Source organism: Onychomys torridus, chromosome 21 (assembly GCF_903995425.1).
Source record: "Onychomys torridus chromosome 21, mOncTor1.1, whole genome shotgun sequence".
Taxonomy (NCBI): domain Eukaryota; kingdom Metazoa; phylum Chordata; class Mammalia; order Rodentia; family Cricetidae; genus Onychomys; species Onychomys torridus.
In genome coordinates, this window is record NC_050463.1 from 10,876,943 (window position 1) to 10,894,284 (window position 17,342).

At 36.9% G+C, this 17,342-nt stretch overlaps 1 pseudogene; it reads right to left on the reverse strand.

Moving 5' to 3' along the window:
* Positions 1-7,324: 7,324 nt before the first annotated feature.
* Positions 7,325-14,939, reverse strand: LOC118571476 (annotated as a pseudogene).
* Between the last annotated feature and the right edge of the window lie 2,403 nt (positions 14,940-17,342).

The following is a 17,342-nucleotide window of genomic DNA, read 5'->3' on the forward strand; positions in this document are numbered from 1 at the left end:
AAATGGAGTTTTACTCAGCTATTAAATACAATGACATTAAGAAATTTGAGGGCAAATGAATGGAACTAGAAAAAAATTCATCCTGAGGTAACCTAGACCCAGAAAGACAAACACAGTATGTACTCACTCACAAGTGAATATTATCTGTAAAGTAGAGGATAACCATGCTACAATCCAAAGACCAGTGAGGCTAGGTAATAAAGGGGATCTAAGGGAGGACACAAGAATCTCCTTGGGAAGGGGAAATAGAAGCAACCTTCCGGGTAGACTGGGGAATGGTAAGGATGGGAACTTCAGGTATGAGATTGAAGAGTGGATAGAGAGAGGCAGAGTACTGAAAGAGAGGACTGAAAGTAGATGCATTTTGGGATCAGGTAGAAAACTGATGCAAGGGAAGCTCCCAGAAATCTCCACAGATGACCCCATATAAAACTCTTAGCAACAGTAAATACATAGATTGAACTGGCCATTTCCTGTGATCAGGTTGGTGGCCATCCCTATTGTCATCAGAGAGCAGTAACTAACTGAAACAGAAGCAGAGACCCACAATAAAACAGTAGGCCAAGCACAGGAAATCTTGCTGAAGAGAGAGGGAGGAAGAATTGTTGGAGCCAAAGGGGTCAAAGGCTCCATTTTAAAAAAAGAAAGAAAGAAAAGAAATGAGAGAGAAAAAAAAAGAACCCTAGCTCATTCACAGAATCTGAGCCAATGACCAGGGAGTCTGCTTGGGACCAACCTAGACCCAAACATATAGAAACAGTTATGTTTCTTGGTCTACTTGTGAGACTCCCAACAATGAGCGTAGGAGCTCTCCTTAATGCATTGGCTGGCTCTTGGGAACCTGTTCCTTGTACTGGATTGCACTGCCCAGCCTTATTACAAGGGGAGGAGCTTAGTCTTATTGCAACTTGATAAGCCATGCTTTGCTGATACCCATGGGAAGCATGCTCCTTTCTGAACAGAAAGAGAGGAGAAGTGGATTGAGGTGCCAGAGGTGAGGAGGGAGGGAATGAGAGGGAGTAAAGTAGGAAAGGGGCAACTACAGCCAGGATGTAAAATAAATAATTTAAATTAATAAAATTTAATTAATTAATTAGTTAAAAGAATGAAAACATACACTATTTTTCTTAACCAAATTAATATTGACTTGCTGATGTATCATGGAGACAAAAAGAAGAGCCAGCATATAACCTAATTTTGGTGCAAAATATAAAACAGAAATTACTATTTACATAGGTGACAATAGCTCTTTTCAAAATCCTAATGTGATAGAGATGACTTGACTGAATATTTTCTGTTAGCTAATCCACTTTGAGGCTTAGAAGTTGGAGTTGAGGCTTAGAAGTTGGAGAATGATTAATACTTAAGTAAAAAAAAAAAAACATCTGAGTAGCTTTGGGCAAGCAGTGGGAGAGAAGGGGCACAGATGGAGGTGCTGTGGGCAAGTAAAGAGCATCATCTCCTACCTGCGTCTGACACATCCCACCTGTAAGTGGCAAACCTGGAATCTGTCTCTGCTTCATCTAGCTCATTTACCTCATGGCCAATATTTTAGCAAGAGCTGTCAACACCACCACTATCTTTATCCCTAAACCTCCCACTGAACACTTTTGCAGAGATCATAGTAGTTCTGCATCTGGACTTCTGCAGGAGACACACCACGATCCCTCATCTGGCATCTTCAGTAGTCTCCTTACTGCTGTGCTTGCTTGCATTCTTGCTTCCTCTTTAGGCCTTTGGCTACGTAGGTAACAAGCAATGGGCGACTAAAACATAAATCATTTTATATAGTGACTGTTCCTGGTCTCCCTTTAGGCTGAAGGTCACACACTGCTGCAGCTCCACTGCTTTGCTGGCTGCTCCATTTTCTTTGTTAAATCACAAGGTAAAGTACCATAGAATTGTGGTTTATACAGTTTTGATTGTCTCATGATACAAGTTATAGTAAAATAAGATTCATAAAGAGGGTAGCCAGAATCACTTACATACATGGATAACTTTTTGATGGTTAAGGGTTTTTTGAAACAAATAATTTGGGCCTTTACAGAATGAGTATATGTTATAAAGGAGACAGGAAGATGATGTGTGCAAATAGCTCTTTGTTTCTCTCAGCTATCAATAAGGCATAGACTAATACTCAGATCAAATGTCTATTTGGATAATTTTAGCATTTCACTTCATTGAGGGTAAAATATTTCAGTATAAATAAATGGCTCTACAAACAAATCCCAACCAGTTCTCTTGCCCTCTCAATTATTTGTGCTATTGTTAAATTCTTTATTTTGATATGAATACAATACATACTTTATATTATATGCTTTACATGTTATAGTCATATAAATGTACACACAACACACATACACACACTTATATATATTTCACTGAGAAAAGTGAGTAATTATATGTTAAGTGCCTGGCAGAATCTAGCATATGTCAATGCCTAACAATATAGTAACACTTATACCCAACTCTGTGGTCCACTTATGGATAATACAGCAACATGGTTCTCTTTTTCCTAGAATAATCGTCCCATAACTTCCCTCAGCTTACTTTTTTGGCTGATGAAACATAAAGACCTTTTTTTAAGAAATGAATTTCAAGTTTGTTTCCTACAAACTACTGTAGTAGTAAATGGAAGATATGCTCCACTCGTTTTGGTCAGGGGCAGCACTCCAACAGAAATCAAAAGTTCAGTGAATCAGTCAATGTAATTTATTTCCAGTGTAACTGGGAAAGAAAAAAAAAAAAAGGAAGCTTGTCATTTTCCTTTAAAGCCATGCACATTATTGAGCTTTCCATGGGCTTGCTGTGCATATACAACTTTTAAAATAAAAATGAAATTGGTATGAGGAGAATGATCAAGGGAGGCTGTGATGGACTATCCCTGTAGTAGTTTGAGACATCAATAATCCTTAAAATACAAGGAACTCTTTCCCAATTTACAGGAAGCCTCTATTTTCTATTCACTGTCATTTTCATTTGTTTCTGTTTTAGAACCACTTACCAACTGTGCTGATCAGACTGTCTTTGATTCCTATGGAGTAAGTGCCTTTCTTAAATTTTGTGATGCAAGAAGAAAAGAAAAAGAAAATTCATTTTACTTCAAAGAATTTGAAAACTTTAGTTGTTTGTCTATAATGGGTACTTTTAATACAGAAAAAACAACAACAAAAAAGCAAATATTACTTTGTATGTTTACTTGTTCAGAATCTCAGTTGTTGATAGATAAAAGGTTTAAGTACTTTCCCAAAAAGTCAGACATATGAAGAGATCAATTAGATCTATTTTTTCTCTTCTGCCACAAGAATATATATGAACTAAAAAGTAAGGAGAAAGATTTCTTTTATGCTAATTCATGTGGTAGAACCTCTCAAGGCCATCTGGGATATAATCAATCATGTCTCTTATCCATCAAATTCAAGATAGCCCACAAGCAATTTGAAACAGGCCTACTCAACTAAAGAACAATGTTATAAAATGTCTAATCCCAAGATGACTGATCCTAGAATGTTATCTGTTTGTATGTCATAGATGGAGTTTTCAATTTTATGATGTGGAGGACACAAGAAATAGACCCCTAGAGTTATTTTTGTACAATGAAGACTATGGTAAAGTTTTCATCCACTTCCTTGAAGGTATGGAAAATCACAATAAACCAATTGTTTGTATCTAAAGAATTTTAGGTAAGAATTCAACTTGGTCAACAGATGTGATGGATTGACAGAATCCTATGAGAACATATTCCAAAGAAGAGAAATGTACTATCAAATCCTTAGGCAGTCAAAGTATAAAAATCAAGCAGAAGTGGTCTAGAAACATCAAAGGACAAGTGAATAAACTGTTGTAATGATATGGTATAAGTCACCATTTTCAGTGGAAACAAACTTCTGTAGTTTAACTGGATTGATTATGCTAGCACATCAGAGATGACTTGGCAAACAACAATAACAACAAAAATATTAGCACTTCTTGTCTGTAATTCTTTGTATTTGCTGTTTTTACAGTTTTGGGAAATATATCATCTGGGAAAATTGGGTCAACTCAATACTTCTCAAGAAACAAAACTCTTTATCATTTAATTGTAGTGGGGGGACCTGTAACCCTGATTTCCTTAAACATTTCTTGGCTTGGAAAAAGAGGGCTGCAGCACTGAGGCAACAAGTATGGTATTCCATTTAGCAAATTCAGGGCTGTCCTTCAATGAGTTGGGCCAGAAGAGTAAACAACAACAACTAACACTTTCTGTTAACTGACATTGATATGCAAGGATTGCGTCTCTAGGAGAGATTTTTTTTTTAAATTTATTTATTTAATGTACTGTATATGCCCTAAGAACCCATAGACTAGGATGACTCTGGGATAAAACTCAAAGACTCAACAAATATAAATATTCTGCTTCTGCAGAAACTTTTGTTTCCAATACTATGCAGTGGGAAGTAGATTAAAGTCCCATGTGTGTATTCTCCGTAGCCACTCTTTGGAGCTTCAGACTCTAACTGACCTTTCTGCTAATTTAAAGGTGATGATATTCTTTCTGTGTGCCAAGTTTTGATGGTGTTCTTTATTCTTATGCCACCCTAAACCTCTTTTGTTTATTTACTGCAGAGATGTCAAAGCATCATTTGACTCTGATCTTTTTCTGTCTGGGTCACAAATGCAAAAGGCATTCATGTTATCATTAATGCATCACTGAGCAATGGTCATGGCATCATGTCATGTCATGGGGTCAGCTTCTCTCTACATGACATCTCCCATCAGGCTTGACATATACATAGCTCATTTCTGAGTAGAAGTTGATACTTCTCAGCTGTTAGAGCAGTGCTCTAGAAATACTACATAGAGATTGATTTTCTCACCTTTTGTCTTCTACCACTGCAGGTTCAGTGACCCTTGGTAGATGCTGCACATATAAATTCATTCTCAATGAATAATAAATCATCTGAACAAATTAGGATGGTTTCCTGAAATTTTTTGTGATGGTGAAACAATATTCTGTCTGTGATTATTTTGTTTACTTTATTTTTTACTGAAAACAGATTCTTGTTTCACACAATACATTGAACCACCATTTCCCCTCTTTACACTCCTCCCAGCTATCCTCTACCTCCTTTCTCCCCTAGATAAGGAGCAGGCCGCCAAGAGACAAAAATGATCCATACCAAAACAAGCAGAGCCTTCTATATTCATTATCATTGTTGGTAAAACCTAATTCTTGAAACCTAGTATTAATCTAAAGAATTCAATAGGTAGAATAAAGTACACAATAGTTGCCATGGTTCTACAGTGTCACAATCCAGGAGAACTAGGCTAGGACACTGAATTTTTTATATAAATTAGCTAATATAATCCAACTTGCTACTGTTAAGTTTGGCTGCCTGACAAATTTAGAGTATAAATCAATATAGCAAGTCCTGAATAATTCTGAATTTTAATTTTGACTGTTGACGAACCCTTAGGCACTAAGTAAAATCCCTTGAAACTACACTACCTTTGCTCATTCCCCTTTAAGTCTTTGTTACAGCACAAATTGAGAAAAAGAAAGCTAACCCAAATTAGTCAAGATCTTTGAAAAAACTAATGAATACAATTTACTTGTCACAATTTTTTCTCCCAAAACAAAACCATGAAACCTAACATAATGAAGAATGAGCACATTTTCTCTCCTTCCCTTAGCAATAGAAGTTTCCATACTAAGCAAATATTATTTTTCAAGATTTGTGGAAATTGTTTTTTGTCCATTTTCCTAGGAAGGTAGACACATTGGCTAGAGGTTTTCTGATTCATCAATAGAACTAACTGTAATGAATATAATGGGTAATGCAGTCTGGTGAAACTTAGGGCTTCTTAATGCTCCCAGCTTTAATATTCAGTAGCCTTCTTGCTGATTTTACTCTATATATTTAGCATTATATTTATGCTCCTCCCTCATTGTCTGCCAAGGCCTTCCTCTCCTAGCTATGTCTGAAAAATTAATATGCCACCCTAATATGATTTAATAAAAGTCCTTACCTTAAACTATGAATAAAATACTAATCATTAGCTAAATAAAGGATGTTAGATAACAGTAGATTGAATAGGTGAATATTGAAATTATACATATGTTCAAATTGCCCATCCTTTCTTTAGGTAAAATGTATATTTGACTATCACAGTATCCTGAAGTATTTACATTGTCATTATTTAATATCATATATTCATTGTGATATACATGTCATTATTTAATATCACATATTCATTGGCTAGATAGATTTCAAGTTATTACTATGAAAAGAGCTTCATTATTTCATAGATTTAAAGTTCAATATGGACATGTCACCATACTTCTTAGATAGGTAATGCAAATTCAGGTTATATTCTTGACCGTATTTACTCATTCACAGTGATATTTCTTTGGTCCTCCATGCTGATCCAACTACATCTCAAGTATTGAATTCAGTATCCTTTGGAAGATTTCAACGGGCTTACAAAAGGAGAGCAAATATATGCCTGTGTTCATATATAATGGCACTATTTACATAAGCTTAAGGATGCTATGATGTTTACCAAATGGAATTAATTTTAATAAAACCTTGCAAAAAGATTTTTTTTTTTATTTTCAAATTAACGTTTATTTGAAATTACTCTTCCCCACAAGAATTTTAGGATCCTATCCTATACAATAACCCATGAAACCAATAACCAACCAATACCAACATTTCTAACAGCAAGTTATATAATTGTTCTAGGTAATAAATAAAGGTTTTCCTTCGGTGATTAAGGGAATACTTCAGTTTTTGTCAATTTAACATAAAAAAAAATCACACTTGAAGTTTATATGGTTTAACATGTAATTTCAAATATAACAAGTTTTATAGGAATCTACAAGCTTTTAATTCCTAAAAGGTGACTTAATTTTACATTTTAGTTACATTCTTCATATTTTTCTCCTTCAGCTTCAAACTTTCTACACTCAACTAATCAACTGTTCCGTGCCAATCCAGACACATTTGACATGACTGATCTACTTAAAGTGCTATGTATCTTTCCCCAAAGAAGGATAAAAAGCAGTTCATTGTAACTGCAGATTTCTAATAAAAGGACATCTACTACAATATCCATCACAAAAGCTTTCAAAAGATCATTTCTTTCCTCATAGTAAAGGCAGAGAAGAACCACAAAGTCTAACACTGGGCTCCTTTTTACTCAGATGTTCAAGGACTTAAATGACAATTACACCTTTAAGAGTCTAACAAAGGGTGGAAACAGCAACACAACTGGCCACACTATAGATTAAATAAATCAGGTTTTTTTTTAGAAGCTTGGAAATCCAGAATCAAAAGGGCGGGGGAGGGGTAGTCCTTGGCCACAACCACTCCATTATTAATAGCGTCTTGGGCTATAGGAACGAGATCTTGACCGTGACCTGTATCGACTATAATAAGGAGAAGGTGACCTTCTTCTGTACCGGTAATCATAATCTTCATATCTGTCATAGCCTCAATCATAGCCTTTATCGTAGTAAGAATCCCGCCATCTACCACCGTGCCTTCACCACCACCGCTACCTCCTCCTCCTCCACCACCACCACTATGAGTCGGTCTGCCCATGTAAATGCCTGGTGTAGGCGTGTGTGCTCTCTTGGTGATAGAATAATCCACACAAATTCTTCTACCATCCAGCTCCATCCCATTTGCCCTTTCCATAGCCTCCTTAGAGTCATCTATCCTCTCAAAATACACAAAAGCAAATCCATGTGAGCTTCCAGTTCGCTGATCATAAACTACATTGACACCACTCAATGGTCCATATTGAGAGAATACTTCACAAAGATCTCTCTCTGTTGTGTACAAACTGAGGCCAAAGACACTCAGGCAAGTGTTGGGATCTGGATTTGCCTGTATGTCTTCTGCAATTAGACATTGGAGAGTGACTCTAGCTTCTTAGTGGAAGATACTCTGGCGTATAGGATCTACTTCGAGATCATCTTCTATGAGAGTGGGACCGGGACCAAGTGTAGCATCTATGAGAATGCCTCCTTGATCTTGACCTGGATGTTGATCTTGATAGAGAATGGGATTCAGAATGTTTGGAAACTCTTGATGGACTACGAGATCCTGACCTGATTTTACGCGAGCAGGAATTCACGTTGGAAATTTTGACTTAGAGCCATGTTCTCCTCTACATTACTCATGTTGGCGAGGAGTTCCCGAGAACTAAATAAGAGACAAGTCTCGGCTCGAGGGCCGACGGCCTAGTCACCCCACTGTCTGGAGTGTGGGGAGGAGGAAGGCGACGATGACAATGGCTGGAGTGCTCCACTCCCACTAGCTCGCACGCTCAGGCAAAATGGCCACAAAAAGATTTTTTGATGTGAGATAAAAGGAAGATTAGAAAAAACATAGTTGGGTTTGAATTAATGAAATCATAGTAAACTTAGAGTGAGCATTGGTGCTTTGTGGTGATATTAAGGTGAGGATGAGGTGAGTTTATGGCAAGCTTAGAGTGTCATAGATATGTGACAAAAAGCCAAATTTGATTCAATAAATAGGGTGAACATTGCATAGTGTATATGCCAGTAAACATAGGGTATAGACCATGCTCTTTAACACTTTTTTTAAAGATGAGACAATTTAATCACAAAGTCAACATTAGGAGAGGGTATCTACAAATTGGAAAGGAAGAAGTCAAACTTTCACTATTGGCAGACAATATGATGGTATTCATACATTACTCCACAAATTCGACCAGGGAATTCCTACAGCTGATAAACACATTCAAAAAGGTGTCAGAATACGAGATTAACTCAAAAAATCAGTAACTCTCCTGTATCTAAATGATAGATAAGCCAAGAAGAAAATCAGAAAAATTTACCCTTTACAATAGCCACCAACAATATAAAATAAGTTGGGGTAACTCTAACCAAACCAAGCAAAAGACCTATATGACAAGATTTAAGTTTTTGAAGAAAAAATTTGAAGAAGATATGGGAAACTGGAAAGATCCCCCATTCCCATGGATAAGTAGAACCAACATAATGAAAACAATAGTCTTACAAAAAGCAATCTATAGATTCAATGCAATTCCCATCAAAATCCCAACACAATTCTTCACAGACCTCCAAAGAATAATACTCAACTTCATATGGAAAAACAAAAAACCCAGGATAGCTAAAACAATCCTTTATAATAAAGGAACTTCTGGAGACATCACCATCCCTGACCTTAAGCTCTACTATAGAGCTATAGTAATAAAAATATCTTGGTATTAGCATAAAAACCAACATGTGGACCAAGGGAGTGCATTAGTGCATGACACTAATCTGCACACCTATGAACGCCTGATTTTTGATAAAGAAGCCAAAACTATACAATGGAAAAAGAAAGCATCTTCAACAAATGGTGCTGGCATAACTGGATGGCAACATGTAGAAGACAGCAAATAGATCCATATCTATGGCCATGCACAAAACTCAAGTCCAAGTGGATCAAAGACCTCAACATAAATCCAGTTACACTAAATCTGATAGAAGAGAATGTAGGAAGTAGACTTGACATGGGAGACCACTTCTTAAATATAACACCAGTAGCACAAACACTGAGAGGAACAATTAATAAATAGGACCTCTTAAAACTAAGAAGCATCTGTAAGGCAAAAGACATGGTCAATAAGACAAAACAATAGCCTACAGAATGGAAAAAAAGATGTTCACCAATCCCACATCTGACAGAGGGCTGATCTCCAAAACATATAAAGAATGTAAGAAACTAGACATCAAAATACTGAACAATCCAATTTTAAAAATGGGATACAGTACTAAACAGAGAATTCTCAAAGGAAGAATCTCAAATGGCTGAAAGATATTTAAGGAAATGCTCAACATTCTTAGTCATCATGGAAATGCAAATCAAAATGACTCTGAGATACCATCTTACAACTATCAGAATGGTTAAAACCAAAAACACTGATCACAGCTTATGTTGGAGAGGATGTGGAGCAAGGGGAACACTCGTCCACTGTTGGTGGAAGTGCAAACTTGTACAGCAACTTTGGAAATCAGTATGGCAGTTTCTCAGAAAATTGGAATTAATCTACCTCAAAACCCAATGATAGCCACTCTTGGGCACTCAAGGGATACTCAATCATACCACAAGAACACTTGCTCAACTATGTTCGTAGCAATATTATTTATAGTAGCCAGAACCTGGAAACAACTTAGATGACCCTCAACTGAAGAATGGATAAAGAAAATGTTGCACATGTACACAATGGAGTACTACTCAGCAATAAAAAACATGATATCATGATATTTATAGGCAAATGGATAGAATTAGAAAATATAAGCCAGAGTGAGGTAACCCAGACTCAAAAAGACGAACATGGTGTGTATTCACTCATAAGTGGATACTAGATGTAAAGTAATGGATAACCAGAGTATAACTCACAGCTTCAGAGAGGTTAGCTAACAAAGAGGACCCTAGGAGGGATGCATGTATAGCCCTGGGAAGGGGAAATATATGAGATCACCTGAGTATACTGGAGATGAGGGGGATAAAAAGAGGATAGGGCATGGGGGATGAGAACAAAAGGGAACTGAATGGTTGAACTGGAAAAGGGACAGAGTGGGAGAGCAATGAAAGAGATATTATGAATGAAGGGGACATCATGGGGATAGGGAGAAACCTGGTGCTAAGGAAGTTCCCAGGAATCCACAAGGATGACCCAAGCTTAGACTACTATTAATAATGTATAGGGTGCCTGAGTTGGCCTACTCTGGTAATCAGATTGGTGAATACCCGAACTGTTATCATAGAGCCTTCATTCAATAACTGATGGAAGCAGATGCCGAGATCCACAGCCAAGCACTAGGCCAAGCACCAGGACTCCAGTCAAAGAGAGAAAAGAGGGATTCTATGAGAAAGAAGCATCAAGATCATGATGCGGAAATCTACAGAGACAACAAAACCAAGCTAGTGGGTACTCATGAACTTTAGACCAACAGCTATGGAACTGGAATAGGCTCTCTGAGTATGTGAGATATTTGTGTAGCTTGGTCTATTTAAGGAGCCCCTGGCATGTGAGCAGGATCTACTGCTGGTGTATGAGCTGGCCTTTTGGAGCCCATTACCTATGCACAGCCTTGATGCAGTGAGGAGGGGCTTGGACCTGCCTCAACTGAATGTACCAGGCTTTGCTGACTCCCCATGTAAGGCCTTAATTTTTCAGAGGAGGGGAGGGGGTGAGTTGAGGTAGAATGTGGGGGGTCAGTGGGAGAAGGGATGAGAGTGGGATCTGTGGTTGGTATGTAAAATGAATAAAATTTTCTTAAGAAAAAAAAAGAGAGGGTACCTGAGATTTCTACAGTATTTATTATATTCAGTCATTTGAACATGCGTTATACCTGAACTCTCCCTAACTCTAAAATATATTGAGTGATGATGCTCAAAGATTACCCATGATATGATCACATACAATGGAGGTTTGTTCTAGAACTAATGGAATATTGAGAGTCTATCTAGAGTTGTCAACTAACAGTAGAGAGGGGACACAAACAGTAGGTTAGTCTATGACAACAGGTTTAGAAAGGGACAAATTTTTAGGGAGGACATGAACAATTTTATAATCTGAGGAGTTCATCTTTCCATAATTTGTGTAGGAACAGGCTGCTGAAAGCTGTCTAAAATGGGGAAAGCCATCACAGAGCTTCTGTCATGTTTTGGTTAACATACTTCTGAGTTTCTTTGATCTTTCCAACTGTGTCAGTTCTAGAAATTTTTTCTTTATAAATAGAGTAGTGAGGATTTTTCTTGAAATATATACAGAAAGGAAAGAATGGTCTTGTATATCCATTATTAGGTGAAATAATCTGGGGAATGTGGTGGCATTTACACACAATAGAATTTTGCTTAGTCATAAAAGAGAACAAATTTATGCCATTTTCAAGAAAATTGTTGCAGTTATAGATGGAAGAGAAATGCTACATATTTTCTCTTATACTGAATCTGTGTGTGTGTGTGTGTGTGTGTGTGTGTGTGAGTGAGAGAGAGAGAGAGAGAGAGAGAGAGAGAGAGAGAGAGAGAGAGAGAGAGAGAAAATGTTCTGGAAACAGAAGAGTGCTAGACATAATTATGAAGAGGAATAGGTTCAGTAAAAAGAGGACTGAGTGATAAATGAGGCAGTGCAGGATGGATATGAGTAAAGTACATGATATCCTGTGTGTAAATGTAATGGAAACTATCATTTCATAGAGTGAAATAGAATTTAAAACAGTTAATGTCTCTGAAGCATCTAAAATATCTCTTTTCTTTACCTACTATCTTCATTCTAACTCTAAAGGAACACATATTAAAAACAATAGTTGAATAGAATGTGCTAAGTAACATAGAAAAGTTTCTGATGGGCACAAAATATGTTGTCAGCCAAGTACATAAAAAGTGATAGATATTTAATAAGACTGATTAACTCTTTATTCCTTATTCTTCTGTTTTAGCTTATGCTTAAAAAAGTTTGAGATGCCAGTGAAGCCAGGAATGAAAAGAAAAAAAAAACTGGCAGTGTTCTCTTCTACTGGCAGAATCCACAAGCAATTGCTTTGATGATTTTTGGGAGTTACATTTGGTGTGTGTCATAATTCATGCAGAGATAAGCTGATTGGGTTGTCTACTTGGTCCCACACACTTTTGGCTTCAATGCTCCATCAATTCTCTTTGAAAATGAAGTTCTGGTCCAATATTACCTCTCTAGGGACACATGCAGATGATTTGATCATGATCAAAAGGCAACTCAATCTCCTGATGTCCATATGCTTTCCCTGGAAGCTCTTGTGGTGCTCTCAGAACTGGTGATTTTCATTAGTGGACAACTGATGGCTCTTTACAGAGGTCTAAGCGTCAAAAATTCTTTCCCTCAGAGTGGTTTCTAAAAATCCAGGGAAAGGGCTCTGAAACTCCAAAATAGAAATATAAAACCATTTTATCAAGGCCCATTTCCATTTATCATTTTCTTATGAGCCATGGTTATACAAAGTAGAAATATTTTTAGAGTAGAAGTTACTTTCATCTTCAACTATACAGTGTTAATGTGATGCATATATTTTATTCCAAAAATATAAAAATAATAATTTATCCTAAAGATATTCAAGTCACAGTAGCCATAAATAGTGGTATATATACATAAGCTGCAACTAAATTTCAATATTGACAAAACTAACCCAAGTAATATTTTAAAATTCTACTGGGGCCAAGCATGCCTTTAATCCCAGCACTCAGGAGACAGAGGCAGGTGGATCTGTGTGAGTTTAAGGCCAGCCTGGGCTAACAAGTGAGTTCCAGGAAGGGCAGAAAAGCTACACAGACCCTGTCTCGAAAAACAAAAACAAAAACAAAAAAAGAAAAAGAAAAGAAAAATTCTACTGGGTAATCTAATGTGTATTAATTATACATTGGTTGCCATGACATCTGAAGGATCAAGAAGAATTAAAAAATGGATGGTTTTTTTTTTTGCATATGGTTTTTAAATTTTCAGTACACAATTGACTAGAGTCAAATTAGTTAATAATGTGACAGATAAGAGGCAGTGAGAGAAATCAAGGAAGGCACCTAAGATAATATAGAGCCTCTAGTCAAATATCTTCAGTGACATTGTTTCTCCATCTAGGCCTCACATGGAAGTTTCCATCACTTTCTAATAATGCCAATAAATTATTAATCTATCAGTAGATTTATACATTGATTAAATTGGAATCCTAACGATTCAACTACTTCTCAATCATTAGATAACCAGATTAAAGCTAGGCCTATAACTCATTAATCACTTTTTGAAGGATGCATCATACCAACCAATAACAATTTTATTTGTAATTGTAATCTTATTTTTAGGTTTGAGCATAAAAGGTGCAATAAACACATAAAACCATTCTCTCTCTCTCTCTCTCTGTCTCTCTCTGTCCCTCTCTGTCTCTCTCTGTCTCTCTCTCTCTCTCTCTCTCTCTCTCTCTCTCTCTCTGTCTCTCTCTTTCCTTAGCCTAATATTTGTCTTCCATGAAAGATTGTTGAAAAGGAGGGCCAAATACCAAGACTGAGTAGCAAGAGTGTGCTCAGAAGAACTGCCTATGCTTTCTTGACTTCTTAGTAGAATGTCTGTCATAGTCTCTTTTCAGTTCAGCTTCTGACTGACTTTCATTCCCTCCAATTGCAAACAATTCCTTTTTACCTTTGAAAAAGAAGTGTTGGGGCAAGCTCCATTATTATAGGGATAGTTCACAATTCCTGAGCACCTGCAGTCCACACCATGCCAGGGAAGAAGATAGGCTAATTGCAGATCCTCACCTTTTTCTCCTCTCCTCCAAATATAACCTTCCAGTCTCTTACTCTGCTCTCCAGTATATCTCCTACTTGAGCTTCCTGCTGCTGACTCCAGTGGATCTCAAGGATGTTTCCCTCAAAACGCCCTTCCCCCACATCATCACTCTATTGCAGTCCCCAACTCCAGCGTATATTCCCTGGGATCCTGCAGGCCATTCCAGTTAGGAAAGCAGGTAGCTAACTGCAGATTGTCACTTCACTCTCCTTTCCTCCAAATCCAAACCCCAGGATCATCCCAAATTCTGTAGCAGAGCACCTGCTCCAGGCCCTCTTCTTTTCTGCCCCCCATCTCCAATAGATCACATAAACCTTCTTCTTCAACCTTCATCTCCCCCCACATACAATATTATCAAAGCCCCCACCAGCAGCCATTCCCCAGAACCTTACAGACAAGAAAGCAGGTGGCCTAACTATAGATCTTAATCTCTGAGTCATCTCCTCTTAATGTAATCCCTAATCCTCACCCCAACTCTGTACCAGACCACCTGCTGTGGCCACCACATCCTCTCTGCCCACGTCTCCAACATACAATTGCAGAACTACACCTCCAAAAGTTCTCCCACTAATTCTGTTACCCCAGGACCCAATTTCAGAATGCATTCCACCAGCAGACAAATGAAACAGGTAGCAGCAATTTAGATTTTTTTCCTCCCACAGCTTTCCTCCAAATCCAGACCCCCATGCCCTTTCCCAGGTCTGTAGCAGACTACTTGGTATGTACTCTTCTCACTCTCTGACACATTACCAGGGGACTAAGCGAATCCTGATAGAATATCCTGCTTTTCTCCTTCCTGTAGACCTCACCTCTCTTCACAACCATTCCTAAGTGTCAGCTCCCAATACCCAGAAATACATTTTACCTGAAACACTCGGTGGCCACTCCTAGAAGGAAACTAGAAAAGTTCCCTCTTGGACAATACACAGCCACTACACACTCCTAAGAACCAGAGAGGGCAACAGAAAACAAACAAGAAAAGACCAACCAAATACAAGACTAGATATGAGCACCTAGAATTACAGTCATCTCAAATTCAGATGCCTAGATGCCAGCATAAAACTATGATCAATAGCTTACAAGACAATATGATCCTATTCAGGCTCAGCAGTGCTTCCACCATAGACACTGAATATTGCAATTTACCTGAAGCACACGATGGAGATTTTAAAATAGCTTTCGTGAATAAGATAGAGGTGTTTAGAGAGGAAATTAATAAATCACTTACATAAACCTATGAAAATGGAAGCAAATCATAAAAGTAAATGAATGAAAAATTTTAAGACCTGAAAGTGGAAATAAAATCAATAAAGAAAACTCGAACTCAGGGAAATCTGGAAATTAAAAATTTAGAAAATCAAAAGGAACCTCAAAGATGAGCCTCACTAACAGAATACAAAACATGGAAAAGAAAAACCTCAGACATAGAAGACATAATAAAAGAAATGAATACATCAGTTAAAGAAAGTGTTAAATCTAAAAAAATCAATATGGTATGAAACATCCAGGAAATCTGGAGCACCATGAAAAGACCAAATCTAAGAATGATAAAAACAGAAAGAAAAGAAACATAGGCCAAATGCACAGAGAATATTTCAAAATATTACAGGATAAAATTTCCCAAACCTAAAGAAGGAGATACTCATCAAGGTCCAAGAAGCATAGTGGATTTCAAATAGACTGGGCTCTAGGCACATAATAATCAAAACATTAAATGTACAGAACAAGAATGACAAAAATGAATATTAAAACTACAAGGGAAAAAGACCAAGTAACATATAAAGGCATCCCTATTAACACCTGACTTGCCAATGGAATCTCTAAATCCAGAAGGACCTACATAATTTTTTTACAGACTCAACAGAGATGCCAGCCAAGATTGTTATAACCAGCAAAAATTTCAATCAGCACCAAATTTAAGCAATATCTACCCTCAAACCCAACCCAACAAAAGGTGCTAGAATGAAAACACCAACTAAAGGGGTTAACCACACACAAGATAATACAAGGAATAAATAATCCCCAACAGTCAAATTGAAAAGTGTGGGAAAACCACAATATCAAAATAAATGGTATAAACAAGCAATGATTATTGATTTGCCTCAACACCAATGGGATCTAGTCCCAATTTAAGAAAAAAAAAGGAGAGACTAATAGAGTGGATGTAAAAACAAGATCTGTCTTTTGTTTTATGTAAGAATCACATATTCACCTTCACACACTGATAGTTGGTGACTTTAGTACCTCACTCTCACCAATAGCTGGAGCTAACTGACATCATAAACCACATGGACATAACACATATTTACAGAACATTTCACCCATAAACAAAAAAAAAAATATACATTTTTCTCAGCGTCCCATGGAACTTTCTTCAAAATTGACCACATATTTGAGCATAAAGGGAGTCTCAATGGATACAAGAAAATTGATATAATGCACTGAATCCTATCTGACCACTGTATATTAAAGCTAGATACAAAAAAACAGAAATAATAGAAGGCTTGGAAACTGAACAACTTACTACTAATTAAAAAATTAGCCAATAAGAAATTAAAACTTTCTAGAATTGAATGGAATTGAATATACAGCATACCCAAAATTGTTGAACATAATGAGGGTAATTCTGCTAGTAACTTAAGAGACATTTAAAAGCTCTGGAGCAAAAAATTTAAAAAAAGAATCACAACCAAAGTCAGACAGCAAAAAATGATCAAACCCAGGGCTGAAATAAACAAAAGAAATAACAGCAACAACAACAAAAATGAAACAAAGAATAATAATAAAAAAAAAACCCAGAGGGTTGGCTCTTGACAAAATCAGTAAGATTAACAAATCTTTATTCAAATGAACTAAAAGTTAAGAGAAGATCCAAATTTACAAAATAGGAGATGAAAATTGGGCATAACAACAGACACTAAGGAAATCCAGAAGCTCGTAAGAACATACTTTAAAAACCTCTACTCAAATGCTGGGTGGTGGTGGCTCAAGCCTTTAATCACAGCACT